Source organism: Peromyscus maniculatus, chromosome 23 (genome assembly GCF_049852395.1).
Source record: "Peromyscus maniculatus bairdii isolate BWxNUB_F1_BW_parent chromosome 23, HU_Pman_BW_mat_3.1, whole genome shotgun sequence".
Classification (NCBI taxonomy): Eukaryota; Metazoa; Chordata; class Mammalia; order Rodentia; family Cricetidae; genus Peromyscus; species Peromyscus maniculatus.
In genome coordinates, this window is record NC_134874.1 from 60904854 (window position 1) to 60919587 (window position 14734).

The window sequence follows — 14734 nt, forward strand, 5'->3', positions numbered from 1 at the left end:
GTACTTGAAGTTCTAGACAGAGCAATAAGACAACATAAGGAGATTAAGGGGATAAAAATTGGAAAGGAAGAAGCCAAGCTTTCCCTATTTGCAGATGACATGGTAGTATACTTGAGTGAATCCAAAGATTCCACCAAGGAACTGATAAAGCTTATAAACACCTTCGACAACGTAGCAGGATAAAAGATCACCTCAAAAAAAAATCAGTAGCCCTCCTATATACAATGGAAAAAGAAGCTGAGAAGGAAATCAGAGATACATCACCCTTTACAATAGCCACAAATGACATAAAATACCTTGGGGTAACACTAACTGAGCAAGTGAAGGACCTATATGACAAGAACTTTGAGTCCCTGAAAAAAGATATTGAAGAAGATGTCAGAATATGCTAAGATCTCCCATGCTCATGGATAGGCAGGACCAACATAGTAAGAATGGCAATGTTACCAAAAGCAATCTACAGATTCAATGCAATCTGTACCCCATCAAAATACCAACACAATTCTTCACAGACATGGAAAGAATAATACTCAACTTCATATGGAAAAACAAAAAACCCAGGATAGCCAAAAGAATCCTATACAATAAAACAGCCTCTGGAGGTATCACCATCCCTGACTTCAAGCTCTACTATAGAGCTACAGTAATAAAAACAGATTGGTATTGGCATAAAAACCGACATGTGGACCAATGGAATCGAATTGAAGACCCTGACATTAACCTGCACACTTATGAACATATAATTTTTGACAAAGAAGTCCAAAGTGTACAATGGAAAAAAGAAAGCATCTTCAACAAATGGTGCTGGCATAACTGGACATCAACGTGTAGAAGGCTGCAAACAGATCCATATCTGTCACCGTGCACAAAACTTAAGTCCAAGTGGATCAAGGACCTCAACATAAATCCAGCTACTCTGAACCTGCTAGAAGAGAAAGTAGGAAGTAGTCTTGAACACATTGGCATAGGAGATCACTTCCTAAATATAACACCAGTAGCACAGACACTGAGAGAAACAATCAATCAATGGGACCTCTTGAAACTGAGAAGCTTTTGTAGGGCAAAGGATACGGTCAACAAGGCAAAGCGACAGCCTACAGAATGGGAAAAGGTCTTCACAAACCCCACATCTGACAGAAGAATGATATCCAGAATACATAAGGAACTCAAGAAATTAGACATCAAAACGACCAACAGTCCAATTAAGAAATGGGCTATAGAACTAAACAGAGATTTCTCAACAGAGGAAACTCAAATGGCTGAAAGACATTTAAGGAATTGCTCAACATCCCTAATCATCAGGGAAATGCAAATCACAACAACTCTGAGATACCACCTTACGCCTGTCAGAATGGCTAAGATCAAAAACACTGAAGACACTTTATGCTGAAGAGGATGTGGAACTAGGGGAACTCTCCTCCACTGCTGGTGGGAATGCAAGCTTGTAAAACCACTATGGAAATCAATATGGCGCTTTCTTAGAAAATTGGGAATCGATCTCCCCCAAGATCCAGCTATACCACTCTTGGGCATATACCCAAGAAATGCTCAATTATACCACAAGAGCACTTCCTCAGCTATGTTCATATCAGCAGTGTTTGTAATAGCCATGTAGCTAGAGTTTTCCGCCTTGCCCACAGTCAGGACAAATCTTTGTCACCCGCCAGTCCCACAGCCGCTCAGACCCAACCAAGTAAACACAGAGACTTATATTGCTTACAAACTGTATGGCCGTGGCAGGCTTCTTGCTAACTGTGCTTGTAGCTTAAATTAGTCCATTTTCATAAATCTATACCTTGCCACGTGGCTGGTGGCTTACCGGCATCTTCACATGCTGCTGGTCATGGCGGCGGCTGCAGTGTCTCTCCTGCCTCAGCCTTCTGCTTCCCACAATTCTCCTCTCTCCTTGTCCTACCTACTTCCTGCCTGGCCACTGGCCAACCAGTGTTTTATTTATTGACCAATCAGAGCAATTTGACATATAGACCGTCCCACAGCACTTCCCCTTTCTTTTTTTTAAAAGGAAGGTTTTAACTTTTACACATCTCCAAAGTCAGCTTGGTATATTTGGGAATTTGGGCGTAGCTTCTCTTACTACTTCCTGCTGGAGGGGGGCGCTGTATCTTATGGGGAAACAAAGAAAATTTTAGGATCATGGAGTAGTCCGTGAGACCGTATCGTCTGAGCCAGTTGCCTTGAAACAATTCTGGATGTTGGATCATCTGGGCCATGGTGTCATCGGAGACCTTTCAGGTGGTCTTGGCTGGTCAAACCTGATGTATCTTAATCTGGAACAAATCCATAGCCTCTGGCTCTCTGTGGAAACAAAAGCAGAGCCTCCTTTCCAAAGCAACATATCCTTACATCCAAATTTTGAAGTTAAGGTACCTTTAAAACACACATTTTGGCATAACTCAACAGCTTTTGCAATCAACTGTTTCTCTTCAGTTACGAATATCAAAGAGAACATAATCCAGATTCTCTGTGTGGTAGCCATCTTTATGTGGCTTATGTTTTATATTACCTTGAGCCTATTGCTTTAAACTGCAGCCTTCTAAGCCTGAAACGGCTCTGTGGCTGCTGGCTCCGCCCACTTCAGCTTCCCAACATGGCGGTGGTACATTTTCCACCAGCTCTGGGAGCCATCGTGGGTCTATGCTTTTATCCAAGCAGCGTGTAGCCCAGAAACCTCTTTTTTTGTACTAGCAAAGGCTAAATCCACCATGCAGCTTAATGTGCCACTTGCAGAGGCCTCATTCCCGCCATACTGCAGACGGAGCTTGCACGCTAGGAACCCGCCAGTAGCTCAAACCGGCAGGCTGCCGCTCATTTGAGAGAGACAATTAGGAAGCTGTTTTTAGTTCCGTTTTAGAATCTTTTCTCAGGTTTTAGGTGGAAACTCTTGCCAACACGTTGGGCGCCATTTGTAGCTAGAGTTTTCCGCCTTGCCCACAGTCAGGACAAATCTTTGTCACCCGCCAGTCCCACAGCCGCTCAGACCCAACCAAGTAAACACAGAGACTTATATTGCTTACAAACTGTATGGCCGTGGCAGGCTTCTTGCTAACTGTGCTTGTAGCTTAAATTAGTCCATTTTCATAAATCTATACCTTGCCACGTGGCTGGTGGCTTACCGGCATCTTCACATGCTGCTGGTCATGGCGGCGGCTGCAGTGTCTCTCCTGCCTCAGCCTTCTGCTTCCCACAATTCTCCTCTCTCCTTGTCCTACCTACTTCCTGCCTGGCCACTGGCCAACCAGTGTTTTATTTATTGACCAATCAGAGCAATTTGACATATAGACCGTCCCACAGCATAGCCAAAACCTGGAAAAAAACCTAGATGCCCTTCAATTGAAGAATGGATAAATAAATTGTAGCACATATACACAATGGAATACTACTCAGCAGAGAAAAAACAATGACATAATGAGGTTTGCAAGCAAATGGATGGATCTAGAAAAAATCATCCTGAGTAAGGTAACCCAGACAAATATGGTAGGTACTCACTCATAGGAGGATACTAGAGGTGGAACAAGGATGACTAGACTGCTACTCACATTACCAGGTTGGCTACCTGGAAAACAGGACCCCAAGAAAGACACGAGGATCGCCCAATGACGGAGAAATGGCTGCCATCTATATGAACAACCTGGACATGAGTGGGAGTAAAGAAGGGCGAGGGTCGAGGGAAAGAGAGCCTGTGAGAGCGGGAGATCCCAGCTGGATCAAGAACAGAGATGGAGAACAAAGAAGAGGAGACCATGGTAAATAAAGACCACATGAGAAAAGGAAGAAACAAAGTGCTAGAGAGGCTTACAGAAATCCACAAAGATACCCCCACAATAGACTGCTGGCAATGGTCGAGAGACAGCCGGAACTGACCTACTCTGGTGATGGGATGGCCAAACACCCTAATAGTTGTGCCAGAAACCCCATCCAAGGACTGAGGGATCTGGATGCAGAGATCCACGGCTAGGCTCTGGGTGGAGTTCGGGAGTCTAATTAGTGAGAAAGAGGAGGGTATATATGAGGGAGAATTGTTGAAACCAAGGTTGGTTAAAGCACAGGGACAAATAGCCAAACGAATGGAAACACATGAACTATGAACCAAAGGCTGAGGGGCCCCCAACTGGATCAGGCCCTCTAAATAGGTGAGACAGTTGATAGGCTTGATCTGTTTGGGAGGCATCTAGGCAGTGGGACCGGGTCCTGTGCTCATTGCATGAGTTGGCTGTTTGAAACCTGGGACTTATGCAGGGATGCTTGCCTCAGTCAGGGAGGAGGGGAATGGACCTGCCTGCCTGAGTCTACCAAGTCAATCTCAGTCCTTGGGGGAGGCTTTGCCCTGGAGGAAGTGGGAATGGGAGTGGGCTGGGGGGAAAAGGAGGAGGGCAGGAGAGGGGAGAACAAGGGAATCTGTGGCTGATATGTAGAAATGAATGGTATTGTAAAATAGAATAAAGGAAAAAAGAAAGAAAGAGAGAGAGAAGGAAGGAAGGAAGGAAGGAAGAAAGAAAGAAAGAAAGAAAGAAAGAAAGAAAGAAAGAAAGAAAGAAAGAAAGAAAGAAAGAAAGAAAGAAAGAAAGAAAAGAAAAAAACAAATGGCCAGCTTCTAGCTTCCTTCTTATTTTCTGTACTGAGACAGAGGCTTAGTAGGCTTTGTCTTCCACCAGCAGGCTGCCTCTTCCAGCTGTCTGGTTCAGGACAGATAGGTGTGTTCACAGTCAGTCCTGAACATGGTCACCTGAAGCTGCAGGTGATCACAGCTCTTGTGAGTGAGCAATGATTATGTTATGTCCAAAGTACAGCATGTCACAGCAGTTCCCTCATGCTCAGTCAGGACATTCAGGACCCACTTCCAAGATGTTTCCTATGCCTAGGGGAAGTGGTTGATCTACAGGTCCCATTTAGGATGAGCATTCATGGTCATTTCAACATTTTGAAGTTATGAGGCTTTGCATTTGCTGCTGCATACCACAGAAAGAGAACCTTTGGCCAAGACTGAGAGCTAAAGAGAACTATGTATAAAACAAAAATATTTACAAAGCAGTTGCTACTACACTAAGTAACAATAGTAGCATCATCTAAAGGGCTATGACCTGCCAAGCCATGGTTTTGACCATGGCCACAGTACCAGGTACTAATTCCTTCCTATAGTGCAGGCCTGACCAGATCAGAAGGAAGTTAATTACACAGTTACTCTGATGCCAATGTTACACCAGTGATTTTCTCATATTCTGTATGCTACCACTTAAATTGTATTTTCTTATGTGGAAATAAAAAATCTTAATTTCATGAGATCCTATTTGTTGATTTTTGGTCTCATTTACTATTGGACAAAAGTCCTATTCAGAAAATCCTTACCTGTGCTTAGCAGTGGGAGTATTTTCTCTACTGTGTCCTTTGGCATTTTCAGGGTATCTGGTCTATGGCACATTTGGTGCAGAGCTTGTGTATGGTAGAAGATAGAGAGCAGAGTTTCATTTTCTGCATGCTGAAAACAATTTTTCACAATCAGCATATCTGAGACAGTATCTCAAATGCCAACAAATATATGAACTACAAATATAGGTGCAAAATTAAACTAGGTACTCACAAGTACATTCTCCTTACCAAATGGACCACTTTGAGGTCACCAGCCATGCAGTATTATGAGGTCCAGCTCTGACCACTCAGAACAATGCATGGCAACCATTTCAATACAATAAATTGTCAGCAGGACTTACAGCCTGACTCAAATACTATAGACTCTGTGGTCATTTTCTTGGGCCCCAGACCCATTTGTCACATTAGTAAAATAATATTCAGATTGCCCCATAATTCCAGCTTTAAGTGTCTTTAAAATGATTACATTTTTCACCAAATCTATTTTTTTAAATGCTGCAAAGGAGGTGGAACAGGAACATATACGTTATGTTCATTGTAAACTAAAACATTCCAGGTACTGTGGATGATGTAACGATGGTTATGAATGAAAATTTAACATTGTCACACCTGCTGTACCACTCCTGGTTGTGCATACTTATAGAAATGAATGACACTGAATCACTACATATGTAAGGTGAGTTTGTGTGTAATTTTTTATCTATCACTGCACTACCTGCAATAGATGATTCAGGGAATGAGCTCAGAGAAACACCATTATAAGAAAGACTAAAGACCACACAATATGCATAAATAATGCAAGATAATTCAAAATAAAATTATAGAAAAAAGTTGCATAATTCTCAAGAAAATTGTTCCAACTATGTATCATCAAGTTTAGAAACAGAAAACTCTCCAAAAACAATTAACACGTATCTTCTCTCATAAATGGAATCTAGAAAAATAAGAAAAGGGTTAAAAATTTTTGAAGTGTGAGGGGAAATATTTTAAATGGAGGGAGTATAACTGGGAAACAACGTGGTATACAGAAACAAATGACTTATTTTACATAATTAAAATGTACAGAATAATAAGATTAACTTTAGAAGTAACAAAACAGAAAAAGAATTACTTATTTGCACAAGGGCTCATATATTTTTGCCCCAGCCAGCAGGGCTTCAACAGCTTCTCGACCACCCTAAGGAGAGAATGATAGGGACAGGAGACACAAAGGAAATACACCAAGTCAAGATTCTGATCAAGGTGCCACTTGAATTTTCTCCAGGAGGGTTTATAAAGTTCCTGCAGGGTAGGGGGAGCAAGAAGCTGTTATCTGCACAGGGTGGTGCAAGCTAACAGGATGTTCATGGAGGATGTTTACAGGGTGAAAGGGTCAAGGGCTCTGACTCAATGTCCTGTTGCTAGGCAACCTGATGGTAAGATGATCTAGTTCCCTGTCTTAAGGGGGGGGGTCTCTATTTTTTCACTAACTAGAGATTCTGTCCTTGTCCCTGACATATTTTTATACAACTAAACATAATGACTACATTTTTACTCTCTTCCAAATTTCTCTTAAGGTTTTTGAATGATGGGGCTAGAGTTGGCCTAACAGAAAAACGCACACTGTACTCTTTTGAAGGACTTGAGTTCAGTTCCCATCACCCATCACAGTGACCCAAACTCAAACACCAATATCTCTAGTTCCAGGGAATCTGGAGCCTCTTCTCATCTCTGTGGGAACTGCACTCATGTGTACATACCTACATGTCTAATCACATATGTGCAATTTTTAAATCATTTTTTCATAATTTCTCGATTTATTTTATGGACCGAGGGAGGCAGAGAGGCTTGCACCCATGCAGTATATGACGTCAGTTCATTCTTCTACTCTCAGTTGTAAGAATAAAGGTTTGTCACCAAACAGAATGTAAGGACTATAAGGTGATTCTGGAACCCAGATCCATAAAAAGATAGTGCCAGGGAAATATAAAATAATTGGATCATGCAAGAAACCTGAGTTGTACAGAGTTGATGCAAATAAATCTACATAAAATTTAAACTTTATAAGGGATTTCTTAGCATTTCATAAATTTTAGTCACTAAAAGGCACAGTGTTCCATCACCATATTGTCATTCATCATGTGCATGTAATTAAGAGAGGTTTACAAAAGTCTTGAATTCCACCATAACAAAAAACAGAAATTTTGGCACAAATAACCTATAAAATATAAACTATTATATGGCTCAGCTGATATAACACACAATGGATGAGCTCCAGAGCTCTGGTAGCTTTCTGGAATTTTCAGCAAGGAAGGAGCTCTGAGTTTAGTAGCTCTTGGGCCTTCAGTGCCTGAAAAGCAGCTATTAATTTTTTAAAAGATGTCTAAATAACAAGCTAGGTAAGGGGATAAATAGAATGATAAACTGAACCCAAAACCAGACACAAGAGACATTTTGGACAGAAATAGTGAACTGAAAACAAGATAGAAGACTCAAACTATCCATGTAACTGCATTAAACATAAAGTTCTAGATGGCAGAAATCACCAGAGAAGATAAACAACCACACAGGATTTCACTCTATGATGAATAGAAAACAAATGTATGGGCAGAATGTCAGAGTAATGAGGCAGGAAAAGGAAGAATGCTTTACAACACTCTAGTACCCATGCTGCTACCAAAGTAACCTGCTGAACAGTAAGTTTCACTAGGGAAAGTATCTATTCTGAATAACACAAATATGATAATATACATGTGTGTGGTGAAAAGGGATCAATTTTCCAGTCAGACAGAACATGCCACTTGAAAATTATTTAACTATGAATCCTCCAACCTGGATGAGAAAGTGGATGGAAACTGACAAATCCACAATTGAAGTTGGAGATGGGAGTCGACAGAACAAAAGGAGGGAAAGTTCAACAGCATCACTTGCAAATGTTCGTTGTGTAATGGGATGTTGGTCAGGTTCAAGGCCCCTGGCTTCAGTACACCATCAATACTAGACCTGCAGGATACACAGCAGCTGCCAACGCCACTACAATGATGGAGAGATGATGGAGAGGTGATAGAGACATGATGGAGAGGTGGGAAAGATGGGGGCTGGGAGAAAAAAGTGCTTTACTGTTTTCTTCTTTTTTATTATTATTGTTTGTTTTTATCTGATTTTTATTCCTTTTTTGTTTTCCTTTGTGGTGGGACTCTACAAGAGGTAGGGGCAGATATGGAGGTTCAGGGAGAGGAGTGGGATTAGAGTGTATGGTATGAAGTTCCCAAAGAATCAATGAAAAATACAATGCATATGTAAAAATTGACTTTCACTTTCTACCATTTGTTAATATGAACTAAACAATAAGAAGTTGTCAAATGAATGAGGTTTTAAACTTTTAAAAAACATGAACATATTGAATAATTCAGTGCAATTTTGACATAGGGACAGTATTTGGAATAGAAAATTCCATTTAACTCCTGATATATCCATATGACAAAATTTGGTAATAAGAAAAATTTGAATTATAACCAAATTAAGTTCTTTTACTGTAAAAAGAGAAAAGAAAGAATGAAAAGCAGAGAAAGTCATTAAGGACAAGGAGAACATGAACACGGCTGACAATCAATTTCACCTGACAGACATTTACAGAACACCTCCTCAAACGACAGCTTAAGACAGCATTTCCAGAACACACAAGTCACTTTTCAACATACTCCATGTTACAAGCTACTAAACAGGTTTAAATAAACATAAAAGACCTGATATAAAGTGATGTGTGCAATCTGACTACAGGGAAATTAAAAGGCAAGTTAATAACAGAATAGTATCTTGATAATCACCAATAAATGAAAATTAAATATTTCATTCTTAAAATAATCAATTAATTAAAAGAGAAAGTCATAGCGAAAGTAAAAGTATTGAAGTGGAAATAAAATATAACCAAATTTATGGAATAAGCTAAACCATGATTAGAAAAAACTAAAACATGATTAAATGAATTCATATGAAAGTGAATGCATTTGGATTTTGTTTGTATGTTCTACAATAAGATGTCACTCTGTAGCAGTGTATCCAGAGCTACGTGTGGAACCCACACTGTTCTCAAACTCATGAAATCCTGATTCCCAAGGGCTTGGATTATAGATATGAAATACTTAACACCTGACTTAAGTAAATTTGTAATCTGTGACATAAATTTTATATAAATACTAAAAAGAAAGTGAATAAGAAGCCCCACTCAATTTTTAAAATTCAATCAATTGAAAATAAACATGACAAGAGGCAAGAAAAAGACGTATATCTATACAACACTGATAAATCTCTAGGTACACTAGCAAAGAAAAACGAAAGATTATTAAAGTTACTCACATAAGGAATGAGAAAGGGGATATTGCAGATCCCACAGGTACTAAGATGAAGTAAAGAAATATTGAAAACGTTAAGCCCATAATCTTGATGAAAACCTATAATCATTCTTTCAGAACTGCATCCTGCCATCCTGGATCTTCACTGAGGGCATCTCAGCCTCATGAAGACTGGGCTATGAGGAGTCTCCAGGCTCTGAGAAGATGGCCTCACTAGACCTGGTCTAAAGGAGACTGCTGTCAAGAAGGCAGGTTTGTCTTCACCTCAGCCTCCCCAGAACCGGGGCTGTGAAGAAGTCCAGACTCAGAGGAGACCCTGAGCCTGGCCACTCTGGCCTGGGACTGCCCTCGACAGATAACTCTACAACGGCTCAGCAGCTCCTCAGCATTTCCTTAACGACCTCAAGTCTGAGCATGCTCAATGTCCCAGGCAGGAAGACCAAGGTGGAATGGGGGAGATTTAGTCTCTGCCCGGATGCTCATTGGGCCAGAAGGCTTCAGGGGCGGGCTTAAGCCTCACATGCCATTTATGATTGGATGTGTTGAATGTTGCTGTATTTGGAGGCTGGCATTTTCTGGTGGGATGTGGCTTTGGTGGGAAAGGTCTGCAGTGTTTCAAAGGGACAGATATTGTAGAGCCCCTCAACTGGGGTCTGTACATCTCAGACTTCCAGCTCAGCACAGGACAAGTGGGATGCTCATAAGTTACAGAGGGAGGCCTTGTGGCCAGAGCTACACACCTACCATCCCATAGTTCTTGTTCTGTCTCACCTTGCCTAATCTTACTGACCTAGCCTCACATCCTCTTACCATAGCAGAAAACCCATTTGACCCTCTGTGAAACCACCATCCTGAGCAGGGATCTTTCCATTTCACTTGAGCAAAAGTCGCTTGGGTGCCACTGTACCAAAATCTATCTGCAGCAGACTAGTCATAGACATCCATATTCAAAGAGTTCAGAACAAAAAGAGCATGATTTAATGCATTATTTGGAGATTGAGGGTAAATTTCTTCCATTTATTTTTTGAAGTTGTATTTTAAGACTGCTCTGAGCCCTTTCTATAATTCCTTGTCCCTGAGGATTATAAGGAATACCTGTTTTATGTACGATTTCCCATTGGGTACAAAACTGTTGAAATGCCTTACTACTATATTCAGAGCCATTATCAGTTTTAATATTTTTTGGTATACCCATATACAAAAAACACTTCAAGCAGTGCATAATTACATGTTTTGTAGCTTCCCCAGGTTATGCACTAGCCATTAAAAATCCTGAATAAGTGTCAATGATCACATGTACATATCTTCATTTGCCAAATTCTACAATATGAGTAACATCCATTTGCCATAGATGATTGGGAAGAAGGCCTTGAGGGTTTATTCCTAAGTGAGGGACAGGAAAATATTTTGGACATACCCCCACATCATTTAACTATTTAATGAGCTGCTTCTTTCGTGAGATTGAATTGCTTTCTCTTTAGCTTTCACTATTTTAATGAAGAGCATGTGACTGTTGAGCCATTTCCACTTGGGATAATGCTCAGCCATTGCATTACCCCTCAGCTAAAGGACCAGGAAGATTGAAGTGAGCTCTAATATGGCCCACAAAGCATGGCAGCTTTCTTTTGTGGAATAGCGTCTTGAATTTGTTGAAACATTTGACTTGATTGTTGTCAGTTCCAATATTTTCACCAAAACTGTTACTATTCAAAGGAGTCAAGAACATAGATGTTCTTTCATGAAATGTATCCTTCATTAGCTTACTTTGAGAAAAAGCATTTTCAGGATTTAGTATTTTCACTTCATTGGCTTTAACTCCTGATGTTATTAGCAGCTGTGATATTTAGCATTGATTTGTTATAAGGAACTTTCAGGTGAAGCAACTATTTTTTTAAGACAGCTTTTCTGAAGTTTCCCATCTCTAAAGCAGTCATTTTTTAAATGCCTGTTTCCTTGTCTCCTTATTAGATTTGCAAAGGAATCATTCATTGCGGGCTGTTTGCTCAAAAGGCAAAGAACTGGCTGTTGGGATTTAGCTCAGTGGTACAGTGCTTGGCTAGCAAGCCCAAGGCCCTGGGTTCGGACCTCATCTCTGGGGAGTGGGGGGGGGCACATCCAGGACAGTATGTTCTACATATTGAGTCTGAATACAGTCTGAAATAAAATTAGAAAATAATGTAAAATATAAAAGAGCCCTGGGCCGGATGGTGGTGGTGCAGCCTTTAATGCAGGGCAGTGGTGGTGCACGCCTTTAATACCAGCACTCGGGAGGCAGAGCCAGGCAGTTCTCTGTGAGTTCAAGGCCAGCCTGTGCTACAAAGTGAGCTCCAGGAAAGGTGCAAAGCTACATAGAGAAACCCTTTCTCCAAAAACCAAAAATAAAAAAATAAAAAAACAAAAAAGGCAAAGAACTTTATTTGTCCATAAGTTTCTTCATATCTAAAACAAGGGTCAGTGCATAAACTGCTTTCTCATGCTTTCTTAAGGATTTTAAAGTGGCTTGATGCTCTTAAAGGTAGCTTTTTGTCATCCAAATACCATAAAAACTTTGTACAGCTATTAGGGTAAATAAGGCTGGATCAGAACCGCACCTGCCTCGTTAGCCAGCACTGAGGCTGGCATTTTGATAGCAACTTTCCTTGGGGCTGTGTTTGTTTTAGCCAGTCAGTGAAAAAAAGATCATGTACAACAGCTTTTCCATAGCTCTTTCAGAGAGATTTTCTCCCACTGATCTTATTCTCATTTTGCTGGTTCCTTCCCCCTCAGATGCAGAGCTTCAGGTATCTGTCTGCAGCTTTGTACCTCTGATAGCTGCTTTTGGAAGTAGGGGTTCCCCCTCCCCCCAATCTGCCTCAAATTCTAGCAGCTTTTCACACATCATGCATTTTCTGGGGAGGACTCTCCCTTCTGTTTCTTCAGAGTCTTTCTCCCAGACAGCTCCCAATTTGGTCTCAGTTTATCCCCTTTACCCAAGAAACAGTTTCTGACACTACTGTGGCAGCTTTCCCTGCTACTGAAGGTAGGGGCTTTTTTGTCTGTTTGTTTTTGGGGTCTGTGTGGTTTGCATACAGACTGAAAATCTAACAAGGGAGGTTTTTGCCATTTCTAAACGCCCATTAGGACAGGTGCTTTGCCTCATCAGGCCTTCACCTGGCCCAGTCCCCCAGTGGGTTGTGTTTGCTTGTCTGGGTGCTCAAGGACAGAGCTTATGCCAGAGGCCATCACCCCTTAGGGTTACACTCCCTCATCTCATGGGAGTCAGTTGAAACAAAGCTTTTTTCAAAGAGATGCTTTCTCTGATAAAAAAGAAAGCTTTACTCCTGGATAGTTCTGTTCTACCCTGGCTGGGCTCTTTCCCCAGACAGCATTCTGACTCTGAAGCAGTCTTGCTTAACTGAACTTAAGTTCAGCTTAACTGTTTTCCCAGAAAGGTCCTTTCTCTGATAGGAAAGCTTTTTCTCAGATTTCCTTTTGTGGCTGTAGACCTATAAACCCGGGACTTGTAGGAAAGTGGGCAACTGTGCTGTTCCCACCAGCTTTAGCTTTGTTTGTTCATTAGCAATCTTTCCCTGGGTCCTGCACCTTCCTGCCTCAGCTCTGTGCTCCATGAAGTTTACAACTGCAAGAACCCTAGTATCACAAAAATGCACCTGAACTCAGAGACACTGGCCAGTTGCCTCTGGGTTTTTTGGTCAGAAGTGAGGATACAATGCTAACAGTTTGCATTGCTTCAGGGGATCTTTGATTTAGGATGATTAGGAGCACCTTTTCATTCTGAAACAAAACCCTTGATGCCTCAGCTCACTGTAACTGAAAAGCTTGGTCTTTTTGCCTTTCTAAGGTAGTTTCCTGCCCTTTTGGGCTCTCTGTAGCTCTTTACCCATGCTCTCCCAAGTGTTTCCCTCAGGGTACTCTGACTCACTGTCTTACTAGCTTGAAGAGACAGAGCTTAGAAGAGACTTTTAGGAACTTGTCCCTGCCTCCCACATTGCAGGGAGGATTGTTAAAGCTTGAAAGAACTTAAAGAGGTTTTGCTGTCTTAAGAAGTTTGTTTTCCCTTAGAGCTAATCACAGTGGTCCCCATACTAATATCTTCAGGTGATTCTAATTTTTGCCCTTTTGAGAAAGTTAAAGGCTTTAGTTTCTAAGTTTAAGAGCTTTTGAGAAAGATTAAGGCTTTTTTTTTAAAAAAAAATTCCTTCAAATTTTCCAAGAAAAGCTATAGTTTAAGAGAAAGATTTTTTCCCCATAAAGAAAGACCAACTTTTCCCAAAACTTCCCAACTTTAAACTTTTTGGCTTTTAAACCCCCATTTTTGCTTCAGGGAGAAAACACTTTCTCCTGTTGCTTGTACATAGCATTTCAGCTGTTCCCAGGACAAGAGCTTCCATAGGAAATTTTTTCTTCCCCCATAAGCTCAGAGAAGAGCTTTTTTAGTACCCATAAAGCCCAAAGAAAGATTTTTTCCCCCAGTCTGTATTCAAAGACCCCAAAGTTAGAAAATTGAGTTTTTCTGTCTAGTTGCCTTACTTATTTTTTCTGCACGATCTTACACTTCTCACTTTTTCCTACACTATATTACTACCCTATACCTTATACTTATTTTTCACAGATAGAAATTGAGAAAGGGACAGAAGATAGAAAATTTTGACAGAAGAGAATTTTGCACTGCAGCATCGGACCTCCTTCCAGTCCGGTTTCCTTTTCTCTCGAGGATAAAACCCCTGCCCCTCAATATATATAAAATACATACTTTCTACAACACTGGCATGCCTTTCCACAGGCAGGGCTGACTCAGCACGTTCACCAAAAGCTCGTTATACAAAACTATTATTTTCCTTCATCTTTGGTCCCTATTACTTTGTCTCTAGTCCCTGTTCATTTGTCTTTAGTCCCCCCTTTTTTCTTTAGTACCTGTTCATAGCACCATTCTTGGGACATTTACCCACCAACTCCACAGCTCCCCAGAGTTTTCTTGAGTGTGAGCAGCAGGAAATATTAGATAGAAGGATTTATTG

The 14734-nt window shown here is 40.8% G+C and overlaps 1 long non-coding RNA gene across 2 annotated transcripts in view; it reads right to left on the reverse strand.

Annotated features, from left to right (window-relative positions):
• LOC143270546 (uncharacterized) overlaps positions 1-14734 on the reverse strand; it is a 62517-nt gene that overhangs the window by 14549 nt on the left and 33234 nt on the right. For both annotated transcript variants that reach the window (XR_013047735.1, XR_013047734.1), the window contains exon 5: positions 5365-5494. This is a non-coding gene — a long non-coding RNA (uncharacterized LOC143270546). The remainder of the gene's footprint in view (positions 1-5364; positions 5495-14734) is intronic.